Here is an 11,113-nt window from a genome sequence, read left to right as displayed (position 1 = left end):
GTATGTTATAAACAAACATCCCAAAAACACTTGGTAATTATTCAAAACGGTTACATGTGAAAGACCAAACTGCATTACCCGAAACCTAATCAGTTTTGGACCGTTGCTCACTAACACATATTATACAAAAAACACATCAAACTTTGTTCTCAAATTTACAAACACCTCTACCCTAAGCCACAAATCCAAAACATGTTTCCGAAATCCCATCATGAAAGTGTACAACTTTCACTCTCGTGGTGCTCTAAATGAAAATGCCTTGCAAAATGAAAATGAAGCCAATGATGAAGTCCATGCACGGGCGCTTCTAACGAGCTTAAGCTTGCTAAACACCCTTTTGAAGTCGACTAATTGAAGAACACGAGCCAAAAGCTGTCTTGACTCACCAAAGATTGAAAGGTTCAAAACGTGGGATGTTTGCAAGCCATAGCGCGATAATGTTGGATATCATGTTTGGATATAGGTATAAAAGTGTCTTTAAAAGGAGGAAGAAAATGGAGAAAACGAGATAGGGTTCCCTTGAGATCATGTTCTTCAGTTGGTATTTGTTGTGTGATTCAGAAATTGTTGATTTGTTTTCTGGGAAGATGATTGGGTCTTTGGTTAAGTCCATTACTGGCTCAAGTCCTGCAATAGCATCATAATTTAATATGTAAAAAGAAGGGTGTAAACGAGCAGAGCCACTCGTGATAATCAACCCGGCTCACAAAAAAATTATTTAAAGTCGAGCTTTAAATCGAGCCTGGACTTATATTGAAGTTCATTTTAATAAACGAGCTTCAAACATCAATATTGACTAGGCTCACAAGGCTATTATTTGTATAATTTTTATTTAATATATATTCACATTATAATAATTAACATAAAATAATGATTAAATAATATATATATATTATGTTATAGATAACAGTTATATTTATAAATAGAACAAATTACACTTTTCATCCTTTACGTACATAGAAAATTTCAGTTTGCGTCCAACTAAAAAAAACAACATAAATCGCCCTTTATGTTCAAATTTTGTCACAATTACTTATGTTCCACCAACAAATGTAAAATTTCTCTGTTGGACCCAGCCAAGCGCCTTGCACATGAGGGGAGTTTAGTCCATTCACCTTTTCAGGGATTATTTGTGTAATTAGAGAGTGTGAGTAGAACCTGTTTTAAAGTAATTTTATAAAGTGGTGGGCCCATGCCCATCTAAAAGTTAATTACACAAATAATCTTTAGAAAAGAAAATGCACATGACTGGACTTAACACACAAAACTAGCGCATGCTAGTGGAAAGGACGAAATGTGTAAACAAACTTGAACATAAAGGACAACTTTGTTATTTCCTTAATTAAAGGACGAAACCTGAAATTTTCTATATACCTAAAAAACAAAAAGTGTAATTTGTTCTTATAAATATACATAAAAGTAGCCATAAAAAAATATAAATAACATAACTAAATAATCACTAAACAATAAACATTTAAAGAAAATATTACAAGCCGAGCTCGAGCTTAAGCAAGCTCGAACCCTGCTCGTTTACACCCTATGAAGAATAGTAAATGTCACATTTGACCAAAATTCTATCCAGAAAACGTACCTGTAGCTTTTTGATAGAAGTGAACAAATGCATGTAGATCTTTCGGGCCATGAAACCGCATTCTGGTTGTTTGGTTGGCCAACAAAACCGTAGGAACACTATGAATTCCATGTTTCGAAAAAACACTGTAAAGATCATTATTACAAAATTAAGGTGAGTAGGTCTAAATAAGCCCTAAGGACAGAATTTGTTAAACAAAAGGTGATTTAATTCAATAACTTACATTGGTTGAACCGAAGATTGTTCAACCGTCACATGCTTGATTTGTGGAAACATTGAGCTGAGGGCATCAAACTTGGGTTGAAAGTTTCTTGAAAATGGGCACCAAGAAGCATAGAACAATATGGCTACATATGTGTTCATTTGATTGGAGCTCAAAAGCTTGTCAAGAGACTCCCCATTCATCTGCAGATAGAATAACATTAGCATTAAATTTAGGTTCCATAAGTTTATAAAACAGGCATACTGACAGAAAAGCTAACTGATGGCACATAATAGTTATAGTATCAATGTCCTACAGTCCCACTTACTGGTGACATTTAATATAATATTTCGACAGTCGCACTTACCGGTGACAGTTGTCTCAAAAGGTTTGTTTATGTTATGCAATAGGTTTGCCTATAATCGTATGGTCTTCATATATTTACAATATATTTGTTTGTTGTTTTGTTTATAACATGTCTGCATTGGTTTCCTTTTCATCATTGACGAGAGACCAAAACCTCAACATAAGAAACCCAATAAATTAAGTTGACTTCACTAATGAGCATTCGAAAGTCTAAAGTCTAAACCAAAGAGTTTAGAGATTAAGGTAATCTGCAACCCAATGACATAGAGCCAGTTGAGATACTTCCTGAGAAAAGTAAGCCATAATCCCAGGGTGGAAGAAGATACCCATTGATCATTAATGCTTTCGTTAGATAAGGGTTATGAATAGCCTCTATGCTCATCAAATCAATAACAGTTAGTGGGAGTCAAAGAGTTGTGTTCGTGAGAATTATCGTACGCTTACAGATACGGGCTTAATGATGGGTAGATGAGACAGATTTTGACCTGTAAATATGCAAAATGTGTACAAAAGGTACAAGATAATAGTACAAAATGAAGTATTTTCTTCTGTTCTCTTTTTACACTCTTTCATGCTATATTTTGGCAAGAAAAGGGCACGCAGGGGCATCAGAGCTATAAACAGTGACTTTGAAATTGAGAGTATTTGGGTAGAACAAATTAAGATATAGAAAAAAAAAGATCAACCTGAAAACCAAAAGTAGTGTGCGCGCACTAGTCTTATATTGCAAGGACAACGACTATTGGAGCAAAAAATAAAAACCTTAGGTCAACCAATAGCGTTGACCTCTCCAACAAACATGAGGATCTCATCTCTATAAACATTCCAAGGTCAAAACCAAAGAGTTTCAAAATGATGGCAGTGTACACATGATACACACTCAAACAATCCTGAAGAAATGAAAGGCCCGACCCAACCAGATTGAATCACTTGGTCGGCTAAAGGCTAGGTTTTTAATTCCCGCCAACCCAAACTGAACCACAGAATTTGCAGGGGGGAAGCTAGTGGGAAAGTTAAGCTCAATAACCGTTTACCAGGATTAGTATTAGTAGCTTGTTCTTCGTTTGTTTCTATGTCGATGTTTTTATCAATCTAGATTTACACCTTGTAAGTGGATATTTAGCCTGTCTGTCTCAAATCAGGCTGTTTATCTTAATTATAAGCTTTCGATCTCCGATTCTTATCAACGCCCCCAATGAATTATAAACGCAATAGACTTATCCAAAGAACTCGGTAACAAGTTCTTTTCAACTAAGAAGAAATGTTGAGAGACCGAAAACTTAAATTTGACTCTGCCTGAGTATCTGGATCTGTGGGAATGCGAGAAGCCAGAAAATATGTGAAGAATGCTCAGATTTGTTTTATTCTATATTATTTGGCTGTAAACGCATAACATACAAAATAAGCAATGTCTAACCCCTATATTTAATAACTTGAGGGTATTTCTAAAACTTAATTTAACATTCAAAATAAAAAACTTAATTCGTCGTTTATAAATTAACCATTGTGCACTATGAAGATCATTATGAATGACACAGGAGAGCTGCTAAACTGCCTTGTTATGCTGTTTACACTTTGAGTCACATAGAACTTACACACAATATTCGTTTTTACCACTATTAGTGTCTTGTCTATAAAATATCCTTGCACTGCTTGCTTACTTATCAGCATGGTTATAAAAATCCCAACTAGGCGATGATTACTCCCTGATTAATCGCTAGTCTGTACTCTGTACCCCACTGACTAGTCTTCGATTAATCGCTATTTGGTCAAAATTAGTCAAAATCAAAAAAATTATATATAGAAATTGGTATATATGTGTATATCTAAAAAATTACATATAAATTCCAATCCGATTAATCCCGATTATGCACTAGTCTCTACCCCACCGCTCGACTAGCACCTAGCAATAAGTTATCCAGTTGACAATATTTGTTCTATAGTTCTATACTTCTACGTCATGCAGTTACGCATGCTAGAGCCCGATCGATAACCCTTGTTCTCCACCGTCTAGTGAAATCAATAAAAGATGAGCACCATAAACCTTTTCATCACTTATTTTATTCATGATCAATCAACTATATAAAAATCATATATGCACACATATATCATAATTTAATAGAACACAGCATAGATTAAATAAACCAACCACCATGGAAAACACATATTATTCTGTAAATACTCAAAGAACAAAGTCATAATAATAGCATAACTGAGATGAAGGTACCTCGATTGGCCACGTGTACATAACATTCGTAGGGCATTGAAACTGCAGATCACGAAGAAACGACGTCGTTCGAGGCGATGACAACGATGATGATGATGAAGCGTAAGACGAAATCGGGAACATAATAATAATAATAATAATAATAATAATAATAATAAACATCATCCAGAAGACGTAATAAGATTTCATCGGTGACGTCATCTTCAATCGAGAAATGATTATCCTGATTCGCAAATTTGTAAACTCCAGCACAGCAATTGAATAAGATGCTTAGGAATCTATTAAATCAATACCTCTCTTTTGTGAATGAATTTGGGGAAATTAAGGACGAATTGGATGGTGTTGGTGGTGAATTTGGGAATTTAATTGAAGGATTAAATGTTGATTGATTGTGTTTGCAGGAAATTAGGGCTCGGGTTGGGTAAGGTAAGGTAAGGGTAATGTGTTCCGTTGACGGGAAAACGATGGCGGCGACTAATATAATAAATAAGAGGTGGATCTGGATCCGTAATTGAGTCCGACCCGACACTCTGGCTGGCTAGTGGCTACCAACAATACGATGGCCCAAATAAATACACGTCAACGTATGACTGGACTATACATGTGCCACTCCACAACCTTTTTAACGCTCCAAACATCCACCAAATCACCACACCACCAACCATCTTATTTATACCTTTCTCATTCACCAGCAAGATCTATATTATAAAATTAATTTCTATTTCTTTCACCTATTATACCCAACCAAACCAAATTTTTCGTACCCGTTAGTAATTCAAACTTCACTATTTTTATTAAATAAATATAAATTTATAAATGTTACTTTTTATTAAAAGTGTCTAGAAATATAAAAAAATTCTTTATTAAAAAAAACAATATATATTTAATTTTAAAAAAAATAAATATTTATATTCATCAAACATCCTTAATAAAGTAGATAAGCAACATTACAATCGTAGCATGAAAATAAAATTACACTTACAAATGATGCAATTACATAAGTTTTATCCAAAAAAACTACGAACCCATATTAAAAATTATTTTTTTTAAAGTAATTCTGTTTTTTTATAAAGTTTTATCCAAAAAACTACCCTCCCTCCACAATTAAAAGTTAAGCGTGACTATATATTTATATTATTTTAAAGGAAAAATGGTTTTTATTGGTCCCAACTTTTTCATTTTTGCCGGCACTGGTCCTAACTTTCATTTTGGCTGGCAACGGTCCCAACTTCAAAATTCGTTGCTTCCACCAGTCCGCGACTGACGGAACACTAACTCCGTTATGTTTTTGCTTACGTGTCAATCTGATTTGTCAAAAACATATTACGTGACAGCCACCGTGGATTATTGGTTTAGGAAAAATGGTTTTTATTGGTCCCAACTTTTTCATTTTTGCCGGCGCTGGTCCCAACTTTCATTTTGGCTGGCAATGGTCCCAACTTCAACATTCGTTGCTTCCACCAGTCCGCGACTGACGGAGCACTGACTCCGTTATGTTTTTGCTTACGTGTCAATCTGAGTTGTCAAAAACATATTACGTGGCAGCCACCGTGGATTATTGGTTTATTACGTGGCAGCCACCAGAACCCTAACTCTTCAACGCTCACTCAAAACCGCCGGATCCGCCCTCTCCGTCTTCGCTTCCGGTGAACCCCTCGCTGTCGCGGACCAAACTCCAGCCGTCCTCCTCCCTACCCCTTCCTCCACCTCCACCAAACCCCCTTCACACACAAACACCACTGAGTCGCCACACAACACACAGAGAAAGAGAGAATGACGAAGTTCGATCCATGGCCCGTATTCTTCAAGCGAGAGTTCAACCGGAACTGGCCGTTCCTCGTTGGATTCGCCATCACCGGCACCATCATCACCAAATTCTCCCTTGGTCTTACCGGTACGCATCCAATTCCTCTTCAAATCAGATTCGATTTAAAACAGGTTCATTGATTTAAAACAGGTTCATTGATGGAGGTTAACGGCGGCTGCCGGAACCGATCTGGGTTTTGAGCTAGCAACAGATGGAGACCGGGTCGACGGCGCCGGCGGTGGTGGTGGGGGTTGGTGGCGGTGGAATGAAGGGGGTTTGGTGGAGGTGGAGGAAGGGGTGAGGAGGAGGACGGCGGGAGTTTGGTCCGCGACAGCGAGGGGTTCGCCGGAAGCGAAGACGGAGAGGGCGGATCCGGTGGTTTTGAGTGAGCGTTGAAGAGTTAGGGTTCTGGTGGCTGCCACGTAATAAACCAATAATCCACGGTGGCTGCCACGTAATATGTTTTTGACAACTCAGATTGACACGTAAGCAAAAACATAATGGAGTTAGTGCTCCGTCAGTCGCGGACTGGTGGAAGCAACGAATGTTGAAGTTGGGACCGTTGCCAGCCAAAATGAAAGTTGGGTCCAGCGCCAGCAAAATGAAAAAGTTGGGACCAATAAAAACCATTTTTCCTAAACCAATAATCCACGGTGGCTGCCACGTAATATGTTTTTGACAACTCAGATTGACACGTAAGCAAAAACATAACGGAGTTAGTGCTCCGTCAGTCGCGGACTGGTGGAAGCAACGAATGTTGAAGTTGGGACCGTTTCCAGCCAAAATGAAAGTTGGGACCAGCGCCGGCAAAAATGAAAAAGTTGGGACCAATAAAAACCATTTTTTCTATTTTAAAACTTAACTATTATAAGTTATTAACGAAATAATTAAATTATTAATGAAATTAAAGCTTAGAAAGAAATAAAGAAAAAAAGAAAAGTAATAAGAACAAACAGGATGTAACATGTGGCTTTATTTAATAATAAACTAATAGGTAAACTAGTTCTGAATTAGTTGGTGTAGCAAAAGGTTTGTGACTTGGGATTGTAAAAAATTGATTTTCTTTTTTTTTTAAATCCAAATGGCAAACCAGCCCTATTGTAGTTTACCAATGAGGATGGTCTTATTGTTTCTTCAACGCCCTTGTCATTTTGGGTGGGCGAGATCATATTCTTTCCATCAGCCAGATGCAAACTGCAAACATGCACATACACGACGAAACACACATTTACTTAAAAAAACAAAAAAGTATAGATATTAGTTATGATTACAATGCGCTAGTTAAGGATGAGCTAGCTAAAACCCTGCTGCCTACGCGGTAGTACCATGTCGCTTTAACTAGTACTTTTTAGTTAGCACACATCGCATAGCTAAGCATACTCAGGGCCGGCTCTAAGAATTCATGCGTCCTAACCGAGCTAGAAAAAATATGCCTCTTAAACTTTAACGTACTAAGTAATGTAAACATGTTTTTATACGCCGATTAAAGTTATAACGATAAACATAACAATTAGCAATATCATGGTATTATAATGAGTTTATGACATACTGAATAGGCTAATAGTTAATTGAGGATTTGTGAAGCTCTTCTAACATTCTTGATAACAAATTGGTGAATCAACTCTTCACAGTTTATGCTCTAATGTTCCGTTCTCGATAGCTATCATCGTCAACCAGCCAAGTCTTTCTTGGGGCATTGCGAATCATAAATAAGATTTCAATAACTATATTTAGAAAAACTCATTTATGCAGATGCTACCATAACTGCTGGTGTTCGAAGTCGGCTTTGCTATTATCTCGCATATTCATTTCTTTTATTTATTTATTTAACTTATATTGATTAATTAAAAGTACTTGGCCTTTTTCAAATTTAAATGAGCTTATAATTCTCTAGATAATTAAAAAAAAATAGGTATAAAAGGTGTTTGAGCATTTTAAAAATAGTGAGATTATAAATGTTCGAGTATTCAACATATATAATATTGAGAATATTTTGAAAAATTGTGCCCTCGAGTAAGGCATGCGTCGGTCGGGCGCCCACTTGGCGCATCCTAAGAGTCGGGCTTGAGTATATTGCTTTTTTTTTTCAAACACGGTGTTCGAGCCTTCCGCATGCGCAAGCCAAAAAGGTATAAGGCCGATTTGGATTGACGTACGTATCCCTACATTTCTAAGAAAGTATGTTTCCATGACTAGAAATGAACATGTAATTACAAGGGACTGTTTCAAGAAAGGTATTAGGTCAACTTAGCTTGATGTGTATATTCTTATCTTGCATTTCTTAAAAGAAAAACTGTTTTCAAAACTTGAAATTGGGACTTCTAATAATTTGAATATACAAAATTTGTAGGCGAGGATCCTTTTATAAGTGGATTGATTTTTATTGAGGTACCTATAATAATGCTTTTCATGATAAAATTTACGAGAATATATCACTATTTTATGTATGGGTGTGAGCTTAACTGATTTGACGGTTTGACATAGTCTTGTTTACTTTGTAAGACTTTATTTTTAAAACTTGAACTTCAGTTTCGCTTGTTAATAAACTTTAGCTCATATTCAACACGAACTCAACTTATTTATTATTTATTGAATATTAAATATTTAAATACACATATAGTTAATATTTACATAAACACAAATAATTTATGTTAGGGGTAACCAAATTAACCGGATCGTTTTCTAGTTAATTGGTTCAGTTTATTCGGTTAATTTATTGGTTTTCGGTTTGGTTCGGTTATTTTCTATTACTAGCCAAAATTAAACTTGGAAAATAAATTAAGCTACTTAGAAATACTTGAAATCGATGCATAACTAAATGAAATGATTGTATAAATACATGAAATGAATATATTAAAACATGAAATAGAGGTATAAAAACATGAAATATATGAAATTGAGTTATAAAAGCTAAAAATATATGAAAGTATGAATGGTTCGGTTCATTTTAGTTAACCGAAGGTACAAAAAGTAACATATAACCGCTTATTGATTAATTCAGTTTTCAGTTGATATTGGTTCAATTTCGTCGATTTTTAGTATGTTAGTGCTCACTTGGTTTGATAAAAAGTAACATTTTAAAGGTCTATTTTTCTTTTAAAAAAAATATATATTTACCTGATATAGTTTTGACACTAGTTTTTGTTAAAAAGGAGTTTAATTTGTACAAAGTGACTATTTTACTTCTTTTGACAGACAACCAGACATCATTTGTTTTTACTTTCTATGTAACAAGTTTTTGTTGAGTCCATCTCTATGTACACACATGGGACATGTTAGAAAAGAAGCGATTATGACTTTCGACATCAACTAACTTTAAGTTCTCACATCCGTCGTGAAGATACACACAGAGGTGACAGGCAACCTCCACCTCTTTTAGTCATTCACTGGTGATAACAATTATCGCCTTATCAATCTCAACATATGACACAACAATAACTATATTGTTACCAGCGAAGAAGACTTAGGTGCTGTTTGTTTTTTAAGACAAAAACTATCTGCAATATGATTTCATGTCTGCAACTGAATGTGTGGTCTGAAGGTCTGCAATCTGAAAATATAATACTGTTTGTTTTATAAACTGGGTATCGTCTGCATAAGTTGAAAATTAGTTACCTATCATACATATCCAGTAGATAGAAGTCATTTAACGCTTGTAGACTAGTAAAATAGTTCGTGGAGGGCGGTGGACGGTGGTGGTGGCGGACGGTGGGTGGTGGCGATGGACGGTGATGGAGGTGGGTGGTGGACGGTGTTGGTGGCGGATGGTAGGTGGTGGTGGCGAACGGTGGGTGGTGGTGGTGATGGACGGTGATGGTGGTGGGTGGTCGACGGTGTTGGTAGCGGATGGTAGGTGGTGGTGGCGGACGGTGGTTGGTGGTAGTGGACGACGGTTGTGGTCGACGGGTGGGTGGTGGTGGTGGTGATGGATGGTGGTGGGTGGTGGTGGTGGTGATAGACGGTGGTGGTAGTGGGTGGTGGTGGTGGTGATATACGGTGGTGGTAGTGGGTGGTGGTGGTGGTGATGGACGGTGGTGGGTGGGTGGTGGATGGTAGGTGGCGGATGGTAGGTGGTGGTGGTGGGTGGCGGACGGTGGGTGGTGGTTGGTGGTGGTGGGTGGTGGTAGTGGACGGTGGGTGGTGGCGGTGATGGACGGTGGTGGTGGCGGACGGTGGGTGGTGGTGGTGGACGATGGTGGTGGGTGGTGGTGGCGGACGGTGGGTGGTGGTGGCGGCGCATGATGGGTGGTGGTGTTGGACATTGAGTGTTGATAGGATGTTAAGAAGTGTGAAGAAGTTAAACAATAGCTTCTTTTTTAAAACCATAAAAGCAGTTTGCAGATCTTATTTTAAAAAACAAACAAACAGTCTTTAGAAGCTTATGTCTGCGCGCCCGCATACATAAGGCTCCTGCAGATGTTTTAAACAAAAACAAACACAACCTTAGAGTATTGATATCAAGTTAGGATATGATTTTACTACGATAGATGATGACGACGACACTAGACAAACAAAAGAGATCAAAAACCAAAACAAAGAATATATCGATAATCGAAACAAAGAAAACAACGAGTGCAACTCTTGGTGCCAATCCAAAATCAAAGTGGTGAATATTTAGCGAGTCAATCTCAAATAGCCTATCTCGTTTACACCTATATGCATATTTGTATTAATGGCGTCACCAGAAGAAACCACCCCATTCATGATCGCTCTTGACAACGAAACTAGTTACAAGAATCATCGGTCTACTTACCATTAATAACATATAAATTATTAAACCTAGGTTCGATTCCTGCCTTCCACCCTCTAGTTTCGGCATTCTGGCGAGTTTACGGACTGTCGTGTATTCGGACGAATGTTCACGAACCGGGCCTGCTTCCTTTAAAAAATAATAATAAAAAAAATAAAAACAAAAACATT

At 37.1% G+C, this 11,113-nt stretch overlaps 1 pseudogene across 1 annotated transcript; it reads right to left on the bottom strand.

Annotated features, from left to right (window-relative positions):
- LOC143601788 (5'-adenylylsulfate reductase-like 7) lies at positions 1 to 4,528 on the bottom strand (annotated as a pseudogene). Its single transcript, XR_013147718.1, has 4 exons — positions 4,387 to 4,528; positions 1,815 to 1,996; positions 1,592 to 1,716; positions 1 to 627 (listed from the first exon to the last, which is right to left on the bottom strand). The product of XR_013147718.1 is annotated as a 5'-adenylylsulfate reductase-like 7 (transcript).
- Positions 4,529 to 11,113: the final 6,585 nt, after the last annotated feature.

Source organism: Bidens hawaiensis, unplaced genomic scaffold (genome assembly GCF_021521415.1).
Source record: "Bidens hawaiensis isolate Kalapana, Puna unplaced genomic scaffold, B.hawaiensis_p1.1 tig00057099_1, whole genome shotgun sequence".
NCBI classification, from domain to species: Eukaryota; Viridiplantae; Streptophyta; class Magnoliopsida; order Asterales; family Asteraceae; genus Bidens; species Bidens hawaiensis.
Note: the sequence above shows the minus strand (reverse complement) of the source record. Positions and strands in the feature narration are given on the sequence as shown.